We start from the raw sequence: 20,967 nt of genomic DNA, 5'->3' as shown, positions 1-20,967 counted from the left end.
TTGGCTATCTCTGGTATTTAAGTATGAAACTATTGCATCAGCAGTGAGAACAAATTGCTTACATTTCTAGTCTCAATAGCTTTGATACATGCATTTAGTTTGTCTCATATCAAATTATCTAATGATTTGGTTCAAATAGCATGATTAAAAACAATCTATAAGATTAAGGATAAAAGCACATTTATGTTATGTTATTCAGTGTATTACATTTCCTATATTCAGTTCAAACCAACACTGACCAACAATGTAGTAAAAAAACCCAGCTTTTATTAATATTTCTATCTGGACATCAGCAATGAATTTATGTAATACAACACTGAATATTCATATAATTCATAACCACTTCTGATTCACAAAGTAAAGTTTAATGCCATTCCTAAATGATGCCTCTACCAGGCTGAGAGAATAATAATGATTAGTTGTGGATTAGCCATGGTGAAACCCACCTGAGTTTCATGATGAATATTTATCTGAGAAACATGTAGTTATAATTTGTAATGGTAGAATATGATGGAAGAGAGAATGGTAGGTTTATAATTTTATTGACTGCCTTTTAAAAATCTGGGATTATAAAGAGTTATTCATCCAGTCAATCGATTTATAGATTATAATGCAAGGTGAATATTAAAGTGTTTTGGTTCTAGAAAATCCTTAATTGGTCATTTTGCAGAATTACATATGAAAAATGACTTCAAACATCCAATCAGAAGAGTGTCTGGAAACTAAATTTTAGGGTAGTTGTTCTCATGGTAAAAAATATAAGAAAGGTAGAAGCTGCAGATATTAACTGTGATCTGGGATTCTACAGTGTTATTAAACCCATATCACAACTCAGAATTCTCCCTTGTTCCTAGATATGTTATCTGAAATGAGTTTGGGCCATGATGATTGATTTTCCTTTACATTTTGGAGGCGATAAAATGATTAAAGTAGAATTTAAACTTGACCTAACTTTAAGTTTCTAAAAATTCTATAGGACATGTTACCTCACCAAGATGGAGAATAATTTATTATAGTTCATATTTTGTTTTATTCTTCTGTTCACAACTGTGTTTATCAAGCCATGAGCAGAAAAAGCTAGCCTTAGTTTTTTTGATTACAAACCTATTTCATTTTATCTACTGATGAAGCACTGTAAAGAGAAACTTTTTTTTTTTCTTGAGAAAACTCAATACAGTTTCAATAGCTCTTAAAAAGGATTCAAGTGGGACCATGCGTGGGATTTTTCTGTTAATAAGTTGGTAGTAATAAAGAGGCTGTTTAACCAACTGCACAGACTAGGCCTCATATGGTTTTTAAATCTTATTAAAGCAGTCTTTGCTCTGTACTAGTCTTCAGCTTTGTAAAATTCAGAATAACAACTTTATCCATTTATTCAAAGGCATTAGCTAATGCTTAAATTAACTAATTTATAAATTAGAAAATCAGTGTATTAGTTTATAATTTATATGTATACAGAAAAATAAATGTTACTTCTGATTTTTCTAAGTAGATTTGTTTATGAATAAATCTAAATTGCAAGAGCTACAGGCATTTTTTTTTTACAAAAAATGAGAGAGATGGTTATTACAATTTTTTGTTACAGGCTCTCATTCTGTTGCCCAGGCTGGAGTGCAGTGGTGGCATCATGGCTCACTGCAGCCTTGATATCCCCAGACTCCAGTAATCTTCCTACCTCAGCTTCTCAAGTTGTTGGGACTATGGGTGTGTGCTGCCATGCCTAGCTAATTTTTGTATGTTTAGTAGAGATGGGTTTTTCCATGTGTTCTGGATTGCTTTCAAACTCCTGGGCTCAAAGGCTCTGTCCACTTGGCCTCCCAAAGTGCTAAGATTACAGGCGTGAGCCATGGCACCTAGCCTACTGGGCATATTTTTTTTATATTATTTCATCATCACTGTGTGCCAGGATACAGCCATGTTGCAAATTAACAATTTTTATTTATTTTTAAGACATTAAATACTGATATATTTGGCAGCAGTTTGGAAAATACTTATAGTCCTTTGAGGAGCTATGGTGATACCCTGCTCTTGTGTCGCCATCCATGGGCTTCTTCTACAGATATCTAAAGTCGTTCTATTTGTACTCAATCTTATTGAATTCAGCTTCACCAGGCAACATTTAGAAATAAATTAAATTTTGGAATTGTGTTCTATTTGGAACACAGTTCATTCTATAAATTAATACTCTACGATACCTCTACTGTACCAATATTTCATTGGTCTCATTAGGAAGCACCCAGAATATTTGTTACAAGTTTCATTTTATAGCATAAATAAATAAAAAGTTCTTTATTGCTTGTTTTTATTCTCTATGTTAATTTCCAAAAAAATGCTTCTTCATTCTTCTAACCACACAGTACAATATGTCAACTTCATATTCAAAGGAATTTTTTCTCATTTCCAAAAACATGTGGAAGAGAATAATGAACCACCATAAAAACAAGATAATTTTGATCAGAAAATAATCCCCCTAATTCTAACTATTCTAAGTCACAGATATGTTTATTTAGATAATAAAAGTGATACTAAACTTTACAAAAAGTTTATTAAATAAATCATAAAGCTTCTTGATCTCATATCACACCCTGCAAATACCTATAAACATGAGGTGATAGCAGGAAATCTTTCCTGTATAACATTAAAAACTTTGTGTACAATAGGCAGTGTCTATGACTAGTTTTTATAGTAAATACAGAATGATCACTCTCTATGTGTCACATAAGATTTTTCCATTTAATCATGTATCTTTCATATTCTTTCACATTAATATATATAAATCTACTTTACTTTTAAACAGTTATTTAGTGTTCTACTGTATGGAGATAATATAACTATTTCTCTATGAATAAGCTCTTTCCATATTTTTTACATTTTATAAATTATGCTGTAATGAAAATCATATTCATGTATCTTAGTGCATTGTGCAAATTTATCTTTACAACGCATTTTTGCAAGATAAATTGTTGGAACTGTGAATATGAATGCAACCTGGAAAAGTTGGTTATTTGTCAGATCACCCTCCAAACAAGTTATTATTGCCTTCATTCCAACCAGAGGCCTGTTCCCTCATACCTTCTTTATGATTTATTATTTTAAAACTTATTTTTACCAATTTATTGGTAAAAAGTGGGGCAAAATGGATTTTGATGTATCACTAATGGATAAACTAATAGTACACGGAGCCGGTACATCTTCCTCTCTCCCTTACTTCCTTTCTTTCTTCCTCACTTTTCTCCTTTTTCTTCACCATCAACTTTTTAAAACTTACAGTTCAGCATATTACTTAATGGATATAATTCATGTTACTTGTTTTTTACTTTATAATTATAGTTATAAAAGGTATTTATTTTAAAAAGTAAATAAATCAGCAGTTACAGGGTATGTGTTTATAAAATTCTCCTCTGAATTCACCTCACAAAAGGCTTGGAAGAGCAAAAATATTGCAGATATGTATTGGATAGTTATTTTGTTTTTTTGGGGTAGAGATTCCCAAATTGTCTCTCTTACATTATCACCCTGTACATCACATTATATTTATGGATTTCACATTTTTGTCAGAGATTATCTGAAATAGGGAAAATTATTTCTGTATATAAAAAAGTATAATTGTCCATGCCTTCTGTTTAAGGTGTATGTCTATTGGAGTAAGAATATATGAAGAGTGCTATTTTGTTTTTAAGACTGTTATTTTATCTCTGTGTGTGATTTGATGAAAAAAGGAACAAATAAGTCATAAAATCATGACAAATTAAGTTGAGATTTGAACTTATTAATATTATACTCCGAAGTCTCAAGAGGTTTAATCAGGTTCTAACATTTTAAGTAATCTCTGGTCACGTTAAGTTACAAATTAATCTGAGCAGTTTATTGGCCTCATGGGTTTAATTTATTCAGTGTCACAACTTAAGAGTAAATACTTCTAAAATACAATTTGAATGCCTAATCAGATGTGATTGTTTACATGATAGAAAAACACAGCCTAGCCACTTGGCAGAAGCAATAGTAGGAAGTACAATAAATATGTATATTGGGATTTAAAGGACATTCTTTTTCTCCAGAGCTGAAATAGTAGACAAGAATATAACACTTCTATATTGCTTGGTGGAATTTTAGAATTAATGGATGGTGCTTTCTCTAACTAAGAATGTAAGCCAGATATTGAGCTATTCTCCTAAGCAATCATTCTTGGTTTAAATTTGTACTCATCTCAACAATTGACTAGTCATTAGTGAGACCACTAAATCCCTTAAATGAAAATGATGTCTGAATCCAATTCCTCTTGGTAAATAGGTTTGCATTGCCAAACCAACTCTGGGAAGCTTTACAAAAAGAGGTAATATTGCAGGAGCTTGCTCAGTTAAAAATATATTAAGAGCTACCACACAAGAAGTACACTTGTGGACAAACATACACATAAACTCTCGCATACACATACACTCACACATACAGACACACAACTTACTTTTTAACAAATGTGTCAGCATTACGTCTTCTCAGTGTTGTAAGTTGTCATTGGATACTGGATATTTAGTATGGTAAAATTCACTGGGAAAAATGCATTCTTGAAGTTGTAAAACTGAACTATTAGAATAGGTTCATAGGCATTTCAATCAAAATCGTAGATAGTTCTTTTTTCCACCTTGATCAACTTAATAAAGAAATGTAGCCTTTAAACAAAGTTATGGAGCAATATAAACAACCAAAGGGAGTTTTAACAAACCACATGCTAGTAGAGTATTTCAAAATATTGAACTTGAAAAGTAAATGGAACAACACATTGATCGAGGAGGAAGTAAAGTCAGGTGCGAACAAGAGAACAGGGGGAGAGACCGGTGTTCAGAAACAAGTGGGGCACATCTTACAGACAGAATCGAAGGAAGACTGAAAAGATAAAAGTACAGGGAGGTTTTAAGGTGAAACTAAAGGAATGTTGATCGAATAATTTTACTTTAAAAGTATAAGGTGAGCTCAACAGCAGAGAATAAAGTTTTGAGAAAAGCCACAGAAACAAGAAAAATGCAAAAATAGATATGGCTTAACATATCTATATGTCTCTAGATATCTATATATCTCTCAACAGAGAGGGCTTGAGAAAGTCACATAATCTCACTAAGTTTTAGTTTTCTTGCACATACATTAAGAAGCTGGTCTAACCAGCATGGCACATGTATACATATGTAACTTACCTGCACGTTGTGCACATGTACCATAGAGCCTAAAGTATAATAATAATAATAATAATAATAATAATAATAATAAAAAGAAAAAAAAAAAAGAAGCTGGTCTATACCAGTGATTTCATGTTCTAGTCACAAGACTGGCACTGAATGTAACCCTTAGATTTCTCCTAGTCAGAACCTACTGGGTCAAGCAACTTACATAAGTTTGTTTCAAATTCTAAAATACCGGTGTGTCTTAGGATAAATTCTAATCAAACATTACTAAATCAAAAAGCACCTCAGGCCACCTTGATAACAATATAATATAGAAAAAGTAATTTAAAAAACAAATAAAAATACAGTGTGGTTCACATTTTGGATACATTATCCTGATGAATGGTGCCACCATCTACCCAATCACCAAGTCCACAAACCTGGCAATTATTCTAGTCTCTTTCCTTTCTCTCTTTCTTCTTCCCCTATTACCAACAAATAATCACATGTAATCAGTGACCACGTCTTGATAATTTTACCCACTTACTTCTCAAATCTGCTTCACCGACAATCCACAAAGCTAATGACAAGTTCCTGCACCTATAGTCTCCTGCCTAGACTACCATAATTATCTTTCCCTGGTTTCCAATCTCACAGTGTACTTCAACACTTCCCTGCTAGGAGAGAAATCTTTCTAATGTCAAATTTACTTCACAGACACTAGTTTAAAATCTTCCATTATTACCTATTATTAATAACCACTCCATCCAGAATGGTGATGACAAATCACATATGGCTATTGAGCACTATAAATGTGGCTAGTTCAAATTAAGATGATCTGTAAGTATAAAATACACATCACATTTCAAAGACTTTGTAGAATAAAAAAGTAAAATATCCCATTTTTTATTATTAATTGATTTGTATGTATTTTGGATATATTGTCAAAATTAACACAGCCATATTCACCTTAAGTAATCTCTCAACAAGAGTGTTTTGAAAGCCCCCAAAGCCATGACTCCCTAAGCCCACAGGATAGGTTGTCTGAGTATTTGATTCCTGTTTGTTTATAAATTTATGTGCAGCAGAATTAGGTCAAAGAGGTCACTTGTATGCTGACACATGTCAAGTTTTTAGGAACTACCTTGCTATCACCTACCTCCAGCTATTGGAGATCTACCAAAAGAGTAGTTCAAAATAGCAATGGAGATAACAGATAAAGGAGCTGTGGAAGAGTATCAGAAAAGGCTCACAGAAAAGATGGTATATTGGATATATTCGGTTAATACTTCATTATCAAAATAAATTGTGTCTGTTTCTTTTTATTTTATTTAAATGTTCCTACCAGAAAATTAAACATTGCCTATGTGGCTTGCATAATATTTTAATTTGACAGTGCATTTCTATAAGTGTAGCAACATATTTTGAGAGGCAAAAATAAAATTCAAGGTATGGTAACCTTTGTACAAAAAGTAGAAAACGTGCTGTTAAAGGTACTAACTTTTTTTTTCTCCCATATTCTCTCTCTCAGTCTGTCATGGTGTTTCTTATTTGCTATTTAATGTAGCACTTTCTTCGACATGTGCATGTGTTGTGCAAGTGCACTGGTGGGCAAGAGAGGACAGTTGAAGACCCCTGTAGAAGCCCCCATGACTCGACTTGTGTGCGACCCACCAGCTGCTGGATTAGCACTCCTCACTCTAGTGGTTGCACACTCATGAAGCTGGTTATGTTTTCTAGGAAAATGTTTATCAAACTGCGTGTTTTGCTCTATTGGTGTCCAAGAAATAAACTCATTGGTTCAACATCGGCATTTCAACAAAATAAAATAGAACGTATAAAAGAAAACAGTAGCAAACACAGTAATAGAGTACATATTAATTAGCGAGTTATAAATATTTTTGTAACATTCATATTTCCATTGTGTTTCTGTCAGGTCATATAATAAAAAAATGTGTTTTTTTTTGTGAGTTGTGCTCAAAAAAGTTTAAAAAATACTGAATTATACCACATAAGCCCCTTTAAAATCCTGCCTCTCCCTGCACCATTATATTAAAATTCTTAAATTTTAGCCACAGTTTAGTTTCCTGAAGAAACCATATTCTCTAAGCCAGTCTCCATAATGTTACCTTTGCTGAATTTCTTCCTGATCGGTCCTAGTCAACATGGCAAAGTCTTACTAGCTTTGTAATACTGAGTTAAGGCACCATCTCCTTTGTGAGCCTTTTCTGATACTTCCACAGCCCCTTTATCTTTAACCTTCCATTGCTATTTTGAACTACCCTTTTGGTAAATCTCCAATAGCTGGAGGTAGGTGATAGCAAGGTAGTTTCTAAGAACTTGAAATGTGTCAGCATGTAAGTGACCTCTTTGATCTAATTCTGCTGCACATAAAATTATTAGCAAGCAGGAATCAAACACTCAGACAACCTATTCTGCGGGCTTAGGGAGTCATGGCTTTGGGTGTTTTCAAAACACTTTTGCTGAGAGATTACTTAGGGAAAATATGGTTATATTCATATTCTTAGGGGCAGGTTTTGGAAACCAAAATCCTTTGTACTATATTCTTTAACAATCAGACCCAGAAACTGATAATCAAGTATATTGGACACACGCAAGTCTAATCAGATTTAAGTGACCATTAATGCTGGGGGAAAAGGGAGGGTGTCTGTAAGGTATTTTAGCCAGTCACCGCATATTTAATATTTCCAGCATCTTCTAAGACAGCCAATTTCAAACATTCACTAGCTAATAAGTCATTAATATTACCAATAAAAACCTAATTATATTTATGAAAGATAGCAAAGTCGCTAGTGTAAATCAAGGTAAGGATAGCTGAGCTCACGGCAGCTGTCTATAAAGAGCTATCTGTAAGGAGTCTTCCTGGAAAAATTAACCTGGACTGTGAATTTTTTATTATTATCAATCATCTTTAAACAATAAAGTAAACTATTATATACATGATTTCATAATATCTTTGTCTAATCTATTTTAGGATTAATTTCATGCAGAAAAAACTCTAAAGAATAGTTATAGGCAATGTGGCTTGACTGTTAGTCAATCATGATGTGTTTTAAAAATTAATTTAGGTCACAGTTACACTAGCATCAATAGGTATGAATGTTCAAAAACAGGGAAGAATTCTGTTAATTAGTATTAATATTCCATTAACTTCCGATAATATATGATTTAAAGATGACAATAAATTATTTTTTGAAATTTCCTGAGACTTTTAAAACCTTGATCTGCCTTCCAGAAAATTAAATTGTTGATCTTCCATTATCCCAAAGCATTATGATTATTCCATAATTGGCACTTACTATAAATTGAACACATTGTTAAAACGGGATATTTTTCTTATCACTTTTGAATACATTTTCAATAGTACATATGATATAACAGCAAGGTTAATGTGAGGTGAATATCTTCCTTCTATGTGAAAAGTTACAAAGTTTTCTAGAGCTTCTTTCATGCCTCATTGACCAAAGAATAACAAAACTAAGAGACTAAGAGAAAGAAGAGTGATTTGTGAAAAAATTTATTTGGAGAAGGTTATTTCTCTAGATAGAGGCCTCACTAATGCATGTAGGGTTGGTCATCACATGCCCTGTTCGATAGGGTTATGGTCTTGATGGTGCAGGAGGAAAGGAAACAATGAAAACTCAACAGAAGAGTCTGAAAGTAGATCTCTCAATGCCCAGGAGGTGTGGCAAGAACTTCAAAAGACCCCCCAAGGTAGACATGTTTCTGACTGGGTCAAAGGAATTGTTGAAGAAAAACAAACCCAGCAAGAAACTTTCCAAGAGCACAGAAACAGCTCATGATGGTTGACTTGTCCTACCAGCTGAGAACTTGCAGAGGGGCTTTTTTAAATATCTGCATGTTCTGGGAGCATGAAAGTAATCATTCACATAAAAATTGTCCTATCTCTTAATTTCTCCATAGTTCCACAGTTTTGAGCCCCCAGTGAGCATAACAACAACAATAAGAAACAAGGTTAGGAGGGAGGGAGTAGAGAGAATCTCTTATCTCTTTTATAATTAAGATAAACACAGGTACAATGCAACAAGAGACAAGATATACCACTCTTCAGTCTGATAGAAATCATTCAGAAGACCCATGTATTATCATACATGTTTATTTTGGTTCATTTTGTTTCCATGATTATACATATAACCATACCCATCATTAAAAATCTTATGTGGTTGGAGAAAGGCAAAAAAAGAAATAACTGAAATTACCTAGTGTTTTTCAATATCTCTATCACATTACACAAACACACCCACACATACCCTAAGAAGGTCTTAGCCTCCACCTATATTATGATCACTGCCAGTAATGAATTGTTGTGACACACAAAACGATCCTGCCAGGTTGATGTTTTCTCCTTAAGAGAAATACATTGGCAATGCTTTGTTTCTAGAAGGTTCAGGCAATGCAGAGATAATTTGTGTAACAATAAAAAACAAAACAAAACAAAAAACTCTTTAGGCTCTCTGCTTCCAAGGAAGCATTAAATAACAAATAGAAATGGGATGCAAATAAGGACTGATTTCAGTCATGTTTATATACTTATTAAAAGATGGGTGAAAGTGGGTTTATTACTTGAAAACAGCAAGACATTTATATCAAATATATTCCTGATGGCTCATAAAAGACTTTAATGGCACTGGAATCATTTCTGAAATTATCTGCTTTTCAATTTTAGACCATAAGTATCTCACTTGTATCTCATTTTATCCAAACAATAGAAATGGCCAGATACAAAAACTTGCTAATTATCTACTCTTTGTCTTATGTGAATGTAATCAGTAGATTCAGCCATATCTTTGATGGTAATACATTTATATTTATATCGGTGAATAAAAACAGGTTTATCCCATTGTAACTGATACTTATTTTTTAATTGTCTACACAAGAAAAATTTCAAGGCATCATAATTGCTAGGTATTGTTAGGGCCTTGTATATTTAGTAACTCACACTGATTCAAGTTTTTTTTTCAATTTTGTCACTATTCCCAGCTCATATTTTTAAATAACACACATAACTGTATTTCTAGCTAAACGTGGTGGCAATCTTCTATTCTTCCAGAGACCCCAGTACAATATTTGTAAATTAAAAAAAAATAGCAAATGAAAATTTCCAATTATGTTTGTAAGATGAAGTATTGGTAGAAATGTGCCATCTCTCTAATTAGTATGTTGAAGTTACAACCCGATACTTGGAAAAGAGATGATTTACCTATAAAGCTACAAAGGTAAAAAGTGGGATCAAGTTCAAGAGTGAACAACAGCAACAAAAATAATTTGTCAGAAGTCTACATATGAATGGGGTCCTGACTGCCTTTATGCCAACTCACTTAAGGAGCAGGGGCTTCATGCTGGGACAGGCAAGCTGAGAATACCAGAGGCTACCATTCCTATCTAGCTGCATGTTCCTAAAGCAAGTGTGTCACCCTGAAAGAAGCAGGTCAATGTCCCACCTCTGGAATAGTGACTAAGAGATTTTGCCCAAAGGCGAAAGCAAGCCTAAGAGCATAGAGCTCTGACATTCTTTCCAAAGAGACTAACTTTATTTGGGATAAAATATTAGGCAGTGCAATACTAAAAACCAATGAAGATTTCTATCATAAGCAATTAAAATGTGACTAGCTGACTCCATGAGAGCAGAAAAATAAATCAGTCGACTTGTTTAGTAGAGAAAACCAGTAGATTAGTGTATTAGGATGATTTTACATTGCTATAAAGAAATACTTGAGACTGAGTAATTTGTTTTAAAAAAGAAGTTTAATTGGCTCCCAGTTCTGCAGGCTGTACAACAAACATAACAGCATATACTTCTAGGGAGGCCTCAGAAGGCTTACAAGCATGGCCGAAGGCAAAGTAAGATCAGGCACATCACATGGTGAAAGTGGAGCACAGGGATGAAAGGGAAGTGTCACACATTTTTCAACAACCTAGTATTGTGGGAACTCAGAGCAACAGCTCACTTATTACCAAAGGGGTGGTCCAAGCCATTTATGAAGGATCTGCCCCTATGATCCAAAAACTTCCCTGTAGTCTTTTCTTTCAACATTGGGGATTTACATATCAACACGAGAACTGGGTGAAGACAAATATCCAAAAGATATAATCCACACTTAGCCCCTCCCAAATCTCATGTACTTCTCACATTGCAAAATACAACCATACTTTCCCAACAGTCCCCCAAAGTCATAACACATTCCAGGTTAACTCCAAACTCCCAAGTCCATAGTCTCATCTAGAGGTGAGTTTCTTTTATCTATAAGCCTATAAAATCAAAACAAGTTATTTACTTCCAAGATACAATTGGGATATAGGTATTGGGTAAACATTCCTGTTCTAAAAAGCAAAAATTGGCCAGAAGAAAGGGGCTACAGCCTCCATGCAAGTTTAAAGCCCAGCAGGGCAGTCATTAAATGTTAAAGCCCCATAATAGTCTCATTTGTGTCCATGTCATGCTTTCAGGACATACTAGTGCAAAAAGAGTGGGCTTTCAAGGCCTTCAGCAGCTCTGCCCCTGTGGTTTTGTAGTTTTGTCTCCCACAGCTTCTGTCACATGTCAAAGTTGAATGCCTGTGGCATTTCCAGACACAGGGTGCAAACTGCTAATAAATCTACCACTCTGGGGTCTGGAGGATGGTGGCCTCCTTTCCACAGCCCCACTAAGCGTGCCCTGGTGTAGGGCCTCCAACCTTACATTTCTCCTCTAGTAGAAGCTTTCTGTGAGGACTCCATCCCTGCATCAAGCTTCAGCATGGGCGTGCAACCTTTCTTATACACCTTGTAAAATCTAGGCAGAGGCCAAGCCTCCTTCACTCCTGGAATCTGTGTACCCACAAGCTTAATATTACATGGAAGTTGTTGAAGATTATGGCTTCCATTCTCCAGAGTGGCAGCTCTAGCTGTACCTGGGATCCTTTGAGTACCTGTTGGAGCTAGAGTGGCCAGGGTGTGGGAAGCAGTGCCTGAGGCTGTGCAAGGCAGTGGAGCCCTGAGGCCTGGCCCACAAAGCCATTCTTTCCTCCCATGCCTCTGGGCCTATGGTGAGAGTTTGCCACAAAGGTCCTTGATATGCCCTTAAGGCTATTTTCAAATTATCTGAGCTATTAGTGCTTAGCTCTCTTTTGGTTAAGCAAATCTCTCCAGCAAGTGGTTGCTCCACAGCCTGCTTGAATTCCTCACCCAAAAAGCTTTTTGTCTCTCTGCCACACGGCCAAAGTGTGAAATTTCCAAACTTTTATGGTCTGCTTCCCTTTTAAATATAAGTTCCAACTTTAGATCATTTATTTGCCCATGCGTATGAGCATATGCTGTTAGAAGCAGCCATTCAACATATCGAACACTTTGATGTTTAGAAATGTCTTCCACCAGATACCCTAGGTCATCACTCTCAAGCTCAAACTTCCACAGACTCTTAGGGCATAAACAGAATGCAGCCAATTGATTTACTAAGGTATAATATGCATGACCTTTGCTCTAGTTCTCAACAGGTTCTTCATTTCCTTTTAAGACCTTGGCAGCCTAGAATTCACTGCCCACATCACTCTCAGAATTTTGATACAACCATTTAACCAGATTCTAAAAAGTTCAAAAATTTCCCTCATTTTCTGCCTTCCTCAGAGCCCTGCAAACTCTTCCAACCTGTTACTCAATGTCAAAATCTCTTTCACAGCATCAAGTATCTTTATAGCAATGCCCCACATACTGCATAAATTTTCTGTTCTTGCATTGATATAATGAAGTAACTGAGACTGGGTAATTTATAAAGAAGAAAGGTTTAATTGGCTCACAGTTCTGTAGGCTGTAAAGGAAGCATAGTGACATCTGCTTCTTAGGAGGCTTCAAGAGGCTTATGATCATAATAGAAAGTGAAGTGGGAGCAGGCTACATCACATGGCAAAAGCAGAAACAAGGAGGCAGGGGTGCCACACATTTTTAAATGACCAGATCTTATGTGAACTCAGAATGAGAACCCACTTATCACCAAGGTGATGGCCCAAGCTATTCATGAGGCAACTGCCCCCATAATCCAAACACCTCCCATCAGGTCCTGCATTCAACATTGGGAGTAACATTTCAACACAAGATCTGGGCAGAGACAAATATCCAAACCATATTAAACTAATAGCTAAAGAAAGGTCCTTTTGGAGTCAGAATAAACCTCAAATTTGGCCTCAAAAATAACTCCTGCCATGGAACCCATACTTAATTAAATCAAACTGTGGAGCAATGTATATCCCAGGGCATTGTCAACACAATAAAGCAAACAGTGACAATCAGTGTAGCCTGACAATGGAGTGTGATCAAAACAGAGGCAGATAGTTTAATAGAGATATAATAGAAAGGGACAGTTAAAGAGAGCCTTGCTAAAACTACTATCTTCCAAGTATAACTGCATGCATACATAAGGATTTGTACTCTGGGGAATGACATCAAAGAATTCATACTGTGAGAAAGATAGATTACAGAATTGACTAAAGTAATTAAGGTAAATCAATACACGAGACCAACGATAACAACAAGTCTGAGGGTGGGTGCAGATCAATATTCAAAGTGGCTAAAATATATTATCTAAAATGTATAATTTTTCAATGAAATTTATAACACATGCAAAGAAACAGAAAAGTGATCTATGTACAGAAAAAAAGAGAATAATAAGAAACGTTTGCAAAATAATACAGATGTTGTATTTGCAGGCAGATAATTCAAATCAACTATTCTAATATTTTATGCTTGAGAACCAAAATAAAATATGCTTAAAGAAGTAAAGGCAAATATAATGACAATGTCTCATTAAAAAGAAAATTAGTCAAGAGGTTGAAATTATTAAAAAGAATAGTGGAAATTCTGAAATTAAAAAATAGAATAATTGAAACAGAAAATTTACTAGTGGGGTTCAAGAGTAGATTTGAAATAGCAAAAGGGAAAATCAGCGAGATTGAAGATAGGTAGAGATTGTGTAATCTGAAGAACAGAGAGAAAAATGAATGACAAAATAAGCACAGATTCAAAGAACTGTGGGACATCACTAAGCACACCAACATACATGTAATGGAAGAAGAGAGAAAGAAAATAATAGAAAAAATATCCAAATAAAAAATGGCTGAATGGTGGAAACTTCCCCAAATATATTGAAAAACGATTATCTGCACATCTAAGAAGCTCAACAAACTTCAATTGGGATAAATACAGAGATCTACACACAGACACACTATAGTAAAAATAATAAAAGCCAAAGATAAAGAGAAAATCTTAAAGGGAAAAAGAAGAAAACTACTTGTAATCTAGAATGAAAACACAATATGATTAATAACTTACTCCCTGGCTTCAATCTTTTGATTTAATTTCTTTTTTTGATTGCCATTCTTTTTACAATTTTATTTATTTTTTATTTGTTAACTTCAGTAGGTTTTGGGGGAACAGGTGGTGTTTGTTTACATGAATAATATCTTTAGTGATGATGTCTGACATTTTGGTGCACCCATCACCTGAGCAGTATACACTGTACCCAATGTGTATTCTTTTATCTCTTGCTACCCCCTCCCTTTCCACCAAGTCCTCAAAGCCCAATGTATCATTCTTATGCCTTTGCATCCTCATAGCTTAGCTCCCACATGTAAGTGAGAACATACGATGTTCGGTTTTTCATTCCTGAGTTGTTTCACTTAGAATAATAGTTTCCAGTTCTATCCAGGATGCTGCAAACCATCATTTCATTCCTTTTTATGGCTGAGAAGTGTTCCATGGTATGTGTGTATTTATGTGTATACATCTATAAAATATATAATTTATAGATATATAGTCATTTATGCATGTGTTGATTCATGGGCATTTAGGCTCGCAATTGCAAATTGTGCTGCTATAAACATGTGTGTGCAAGTATCTTATTCTTATAATGACTTTCTTCTAGATAGATACCTAGAAGTGGGATTGCTGGACAAATGGTAGGTCCACTTTTAGTTCTTTAAGGAATCTTCACACTATTTGCCATAGTGGTTGTTCTAGCTTACATTCCCATCAACAGCGTAGAAGTGTTCCCTTTTCACTGCGTAATCCACACCAACATCTATTTTTTTTATTTTTTTGATTATGGTCATTCTTGCAGGAATGAGGTGGTATAGCATTGCTGTTTTACTTTTCATTTTTCTGATAATTAGTGATATTTAGCATTTTTCCATATTCTTGTTGGCCATTTGTATTTCTTCCTTTGAGAATTGTCTATTCATGTCCTTAGCCCACTTTTTAATGGGATTGTTTGTTATTTTCTTGTGAGTTGTTAGTGTTCTTTATAGATGCTGGATACTAATCCTTTGTCAGATGTATAAATTGTGAAGATTTTCTCCCACTCTGTGGGTTGTCTGATTACTCTTCTGATTATTTCTTTTGCTGTGCAGAAGCTTTTTAGTGTAATTAAGTTCCATCTATTTATCTTTGTTTTTGTTGCATTTGCTTTTGGGTTCTTGGTCATGAAGTCTTTGACTAAGCCGATGTCTAGAAGGGTTTTTCTGATGTTATCTTCTAGAATCTTTATGGTTTCAGGTCTTATATTTCAGTTCTTGATCTATCTAGGGTTGATTTTTGTATAAGGTGAGAGATGAGGATCTAGTTTCATTCTTCTACATGTGGCTTGCCAATTATCCCAACACCATTTGTTAAATACAATGTCCTTTCCCCACTTTAAGTTTTTGTTTGCTTTGTTGAAGATCAGTGGCTATAAGTATTTGGCTTTATTTCTGGGTTTTCTATTCTGTTCCATTGGTCTTTGTGCCTATTTTTACATCAGCACCATGCTGTTTTGGTGGCTATGGCCTTATAGCATAGTTTCAAGCTGGATAATGTGATGCTTCTAGATTTGTTCTTTTTTGCTCTGTCTTGCTTTCATTATGTAAGCTCTTTTTTTATTGCTTATTAATTTTAGGATTGTTTTATGCATCTGTTGTAAAATGGATTGAGTTCTTGATTTGATTCTAAGCTTGGTCATTGTTGGTGCATAGCAGTGCTACTGATTTGTGTACACTGATTTTTGTATTTTGAAACATTACTAAATTCATTTGTCAGATCTAATAGCTTTTTGGATGAGTTTTTAGGGTTTTCTAGGTATACAATCATATCATCAGCAAATAATGACAGTTTGACTTCCTCTTTACCAATTTGGATGCCTTTATTTCTTTCTCTTGTCTGATTGCTCTGGGTAGGGCTTCCAATGGTATGTTGAATAGAAGTGGTGAAGGTAGGCATCCTTGTCTTGTTCCAGTTCTCGTGGGGAATGCTTTCAACTTTTCCCCAATCAGTATAAGGTTGGCTGAGTGTTTGTCATAGACGGCTTTTATTACCTTAAGGTATGCCCCTTCTATGCCAATTTTGCTGAGGGTTTTAATGATAAAGCAATTTTCATTGGATTTTGTCAAACATTTTTTCTGCATCTATTGAGAAGATCATGTGTTTTCTGCTTTTAATTATGTTTATGTGGTGTGTCATATTTATTGACTTACATATGTTAAACCGTCCTTGCATCCCTGGTATGAAACCCACTTGATCATGGTGTATTATCTTTTTGATATGCTGTTGGATTCGATTTGCTAGTATTTTGGTCAGGATTTTTGCATCTATATTCATTAGCAATATTGGTCTGTAGTTTTCTTTTTTTCTTATGTCCTTCCCTATTTTTAGCTTGAAGGTGATACTGGCTTCATAGAACAGTTAAGGGGGGATTCCCTTTTTCCCTATCTTGTGGAATAGTGTCAATAGAATTGGTACCAATTCTTCTTTGAACGTCTGAGAGAATTCAGCTGTCATTCCATCTGGTCCTGGACTTTTTTTGTTGGCAATTTTTTAAATTACCTTTTCAATCTTCCTGCTTGTTATTGGTCTGTTCAGGGATTCTATGTCTTCCTGGTTTAATCTAGGAAGTGTGTATGTTTCCAGAAATTTATCCATCTCCTCTAGGTTTTCTAGTTTATACACATAAAGCTGTTCATAGTAGCCTTGAATAATCTTTTGTACTTCTGTGGTATCAGTTGTAATATCTACAGTTTTATTTGAGTTGATTTGGATCTTCTCTCTTCTTGGTTAATCTCACTAATGGTCTATCAATTTTATTTATCTTTTCAAAGAACTAGGTTTTGTTTAATTTATCTTTTGTATTTTTTGTTGTTATTGTTGTTTTAATTTCATTTAGTTCTGCTCTGACCTTCATTATTTCTTTTCGTCTGCTAGATTTGGGTTCAGATTGTTCTTGTTTCTTCGGTTCTGTAAGGTGTAACCTTAGATTGTCTATTTGTGCTCTTTCAGACTTATTGATGTAGGCATTTAATGCTATAAACTTTCCTCTTAGCACCATTTTTGCTATATCCCAGAAGTTTTGATAGGTTGTGTCACTATTATTACTCAGTTCCAATAATTTGCTATTTTCCTTCTTGATTTCACTGTTGACCCAACAATCATTCTGGCGCAGGTTATTTAATTTCCATATATTTGTATGGTTTTGGGGGATCATTTTAGAGTTGATTTTCATTTTTATTACACTGTGGTCTGAGAGAGTACTTGGTATAATTTTGATTTTCTTAATGTTACTGAGACTTGTTTTGTGGCCTATCATATGGTTTATCTTAGAGTCTTCCATGTGCTGATGAAAAGAATGTATATTCTGCAGTTGTTGGGTAGAATGTTCTGTAAATATCTGTTAAGTTCATTTGTCCTATGGTGTAATTTAAGTTCATTGTTTCTTTGTTGACTTTTTGTCTTTATGACCCATCTAGTACTCTCAGTGGAGTAAAGTCCCCCACTAGTATTGTGTTGTCATCTTTCTCATTTCTTAGGTGTAGTAGTAATTGTTTTATAAATTTAGGAGTTCCAGTATTAGGTTCATATATATTTAGAACTGTGATAGTTTCCTCTTGGGCTAGTGCTTTTATCATTATATAATGTCCCTCTTTGTCTTTTCAAATTGCTGTTGCTTTGAAGTTTGTTTTGTCTGATATGAGAATATCTACTCCTGCTGGCTTTCGGTGTCCATTTGTATTGAATATTTTTTTCCACCCTGTTATCTTTAGTTTATGTGCATCCTCATATGTTTGGTGAGTCTCCTAAAGGTAGATATTTGGTTGGTGAATTCTTATCCACCCTGCCATTCAGTATCTTTTAATTCGAGCACTTAGGGCATTTACATTCTATGTTAGTACTGAGATGTGAGGTACTATTCTATTTGTCATGCTATTTGTTGCCTGAATACCCTTTTTTTTTTCATTGTGTTATTGTTATATAGGTTCTGTGAGATTTATGCTTTAAGGAGGTTATATTTTGGTGTGTTTCAAGGATTTGTTTCAAGATTTAGAGCTCCTTTTAGCAGTTCTTGTGTTGTTGGCTTGGTAGTGGCAAATTCTCTCAGGATTTGTTTGTCTGGAAAAGACTGTATCTTTCCTTCATTTCTGAAGCTCAGTTTTGCTGGATACAAAATTCTTGGCTGATAATTGTTTTGTTTAAGGAGGCTAAAAATAGGATCCCAATTCCTTCTAGCTTGTAGGGTTTTGGCTAAGAAATCTGCTGTTAATCTGGTAAGTTTTCTTTTTAGAGGTTACCTGATGCTTTTGCCTCACAGCTCTTTACATTATTTTCTTCATCTTGACTTTAGATAATATGATGACTATGTGCCTAGGCAATGATCTTTTTGCAATAAATTTCCCAGGTGTTCTTTGAGCCTTTTGTATTTGGACTTCTAGATCTCTAGCAAAACCAGGGAAGTTTTCCTCAATTATCCCCTCTAATATGTTTTCCAAACTTAGATTTCTATTCTTCTTTGGGAACATCAATTATTGTTAGGTTTGAATGTTTGCCGTAGTCTTAAACTTCTTTGAGGCTTTATTCATTTTTTAAAATTCTTTTTTCTTTGTCTTTGACAGATTGGGTTAATTGAAAAGCCTTGTCTTCATCTTCGAGGTCTGAAGATCTTTCTTTTTCTTGTTTGATTCTATTGTTGAGACTTTCCAGTGCATTTTGTGTTTCTTTAAGTGTGTCTTTGATTTCCAGAAGTTGTGAATATTTTTTTATTTGTGATCTCTATTTCATTGATTTTTAAAAATATCTGTATCACGTTTTTAATTTATTAAAGTTGCACTTCACCTTTCTCTAGTGCCACCATGATTAGCTTAATAATTGATCTTCTGAATTCTTTTTCTGACAATTCAGAGATTTCTTCTTGCTTGGATCCATTGCTGGTGAGCTGATATGATATTTTGGGGGTTTTAAAGAGCCTTGTTTTGTTATATTACCAGAATTGTTTTTCTGGTTCCTTCTCATTTGGGTAGACTTTGTCAGAGGGAAGATTTGGGATTCAGGGGCTCCTGTTCAGATTCTTTTGTCCTGCAGGTTGCTCCTTTGATGTGTTCTCCCTCTTTCCCTAGGAAAGGGACTTTCTGAGAGCCAAACTATAGTGATTGTTTGTGCTTTTCTGTGTCTAGCTACCCAGTGGAGCTACTGGGCTCTGGGCTGGTACTGGGGAGTATCTGCAGAGTCCTGTGATGTGATCCATCTTCAAGTCTTGCAGCTGTGGATACCAGCATCTGCTCCAGTGGAGGCAGTAGGTGAGTGAAGTGGACTCTGTGAGGGTCCTCATTAGTGTTTTTGTTTAGTGCACTGGTTTTATGTTAGTTGGCCTCCAGCTAGGAGGTGGCATTTTCAAGAGTGCATCAACTGCAGTCCTATAGGGAGGATGCAAACTTATCCAAGAGACACCTGGTTAAGTATTCAGGTTTCTCAGGGTGTGGGCAGGGCCACAGAACTCCCAAAAGATTATGACCTTTGTCTTTGGCTACCAGGGTGGGTAGAGAAAGACGTCATGTGGGGGCAGAGCTTAGCCTTTCCTTAGCCTTAGCCTTTCCACAGCAGGGTTTGCTGTGGCTACTGTGGGGGATTGGGTTGTGGATCCCAGTCCAATAGTGTTATATTCCCAGGGGAGTGATGGCTGCCTCTGCTGAGTCATACAGGTCACCAGGGAAGTGGGGGAAAGTTGGCAGTCACAGGCCTCACCTGTTCCCGTGCAGCCTGAAGTCCTAAAGGCCAGCCTCACTCCCACTATGCCCCGCAACAGCACCAAGTCTGTTTCCAGGCAGCTGGTGACCAAGGCTGATAAATTACCTGAGACCATGAGCCTCACATTGAGAAAGCAAACAGACTCACACTTTTTTGGCATCTCTGGGAGCCTGCAGTGGTGATCCATTTCCGTCAAAGGGTTTGTGGATTCTCTCAGCTTTCCTAGTATGTTCTTACACTAGTTCTTGGAGCAAAAGTTTATGAAGTGTGTCTCCACATGCTGCTCTGTCCGTTTTGACTTAATTTGTATTTATACTTACTGTTGGTGATATTAAATCTCAATATTTTAAATACTATTTATAATCTGATGGCTCATAAATATGTATTCTTGGGCTGTATTTATCTGCTGAAATGTAGATTCAGAATTTATCTCTCTAGTTGAATAATCCATCTTGATATCTAGATATCTCTAAACCTATTTCATGTGTATTTTTCAGTTCAGAGGTGGGGCTTGAGTCGTGGCTCTTAAAAATTAGGTTTCAGGATGAAGAGATACCATGTGCCATGAAGATAATATCAATTTTGGTAATATTGTCATCAAAATGCTAAATTCCAAGGGTATCCTAGTATGAGAGTGGAGGATCTGCAAACACAATGGATTTTCCACAGACTCATAGGCTCTTGCATGTAGACCTCCACTAACTCCAGTGAAATCAATGGAAAAAAAAAAAAGAATAATGGCAACAAGAAATAAATACCATAG

This window comes from Pongo abelii, chromosome 6, assembly GCF_028885655.2.
Source record: "Pongo abelii isolate AG06213 chromosome 6, NHGRI_mPonAbe1-v2.0_pri, whole genome shotgun sequence".
In the NCBI taxonomy this organism is placed as follows: Eukaryota; Metazoa; Chordata; class Mammalia; order Primates; family Hominidae; genus Pongo; species Pongo abelii.
The sequence above is the reverse complement of the archived record's forward strand: the minus strand, read 5'-3'. Positions refer to the sequence as shown.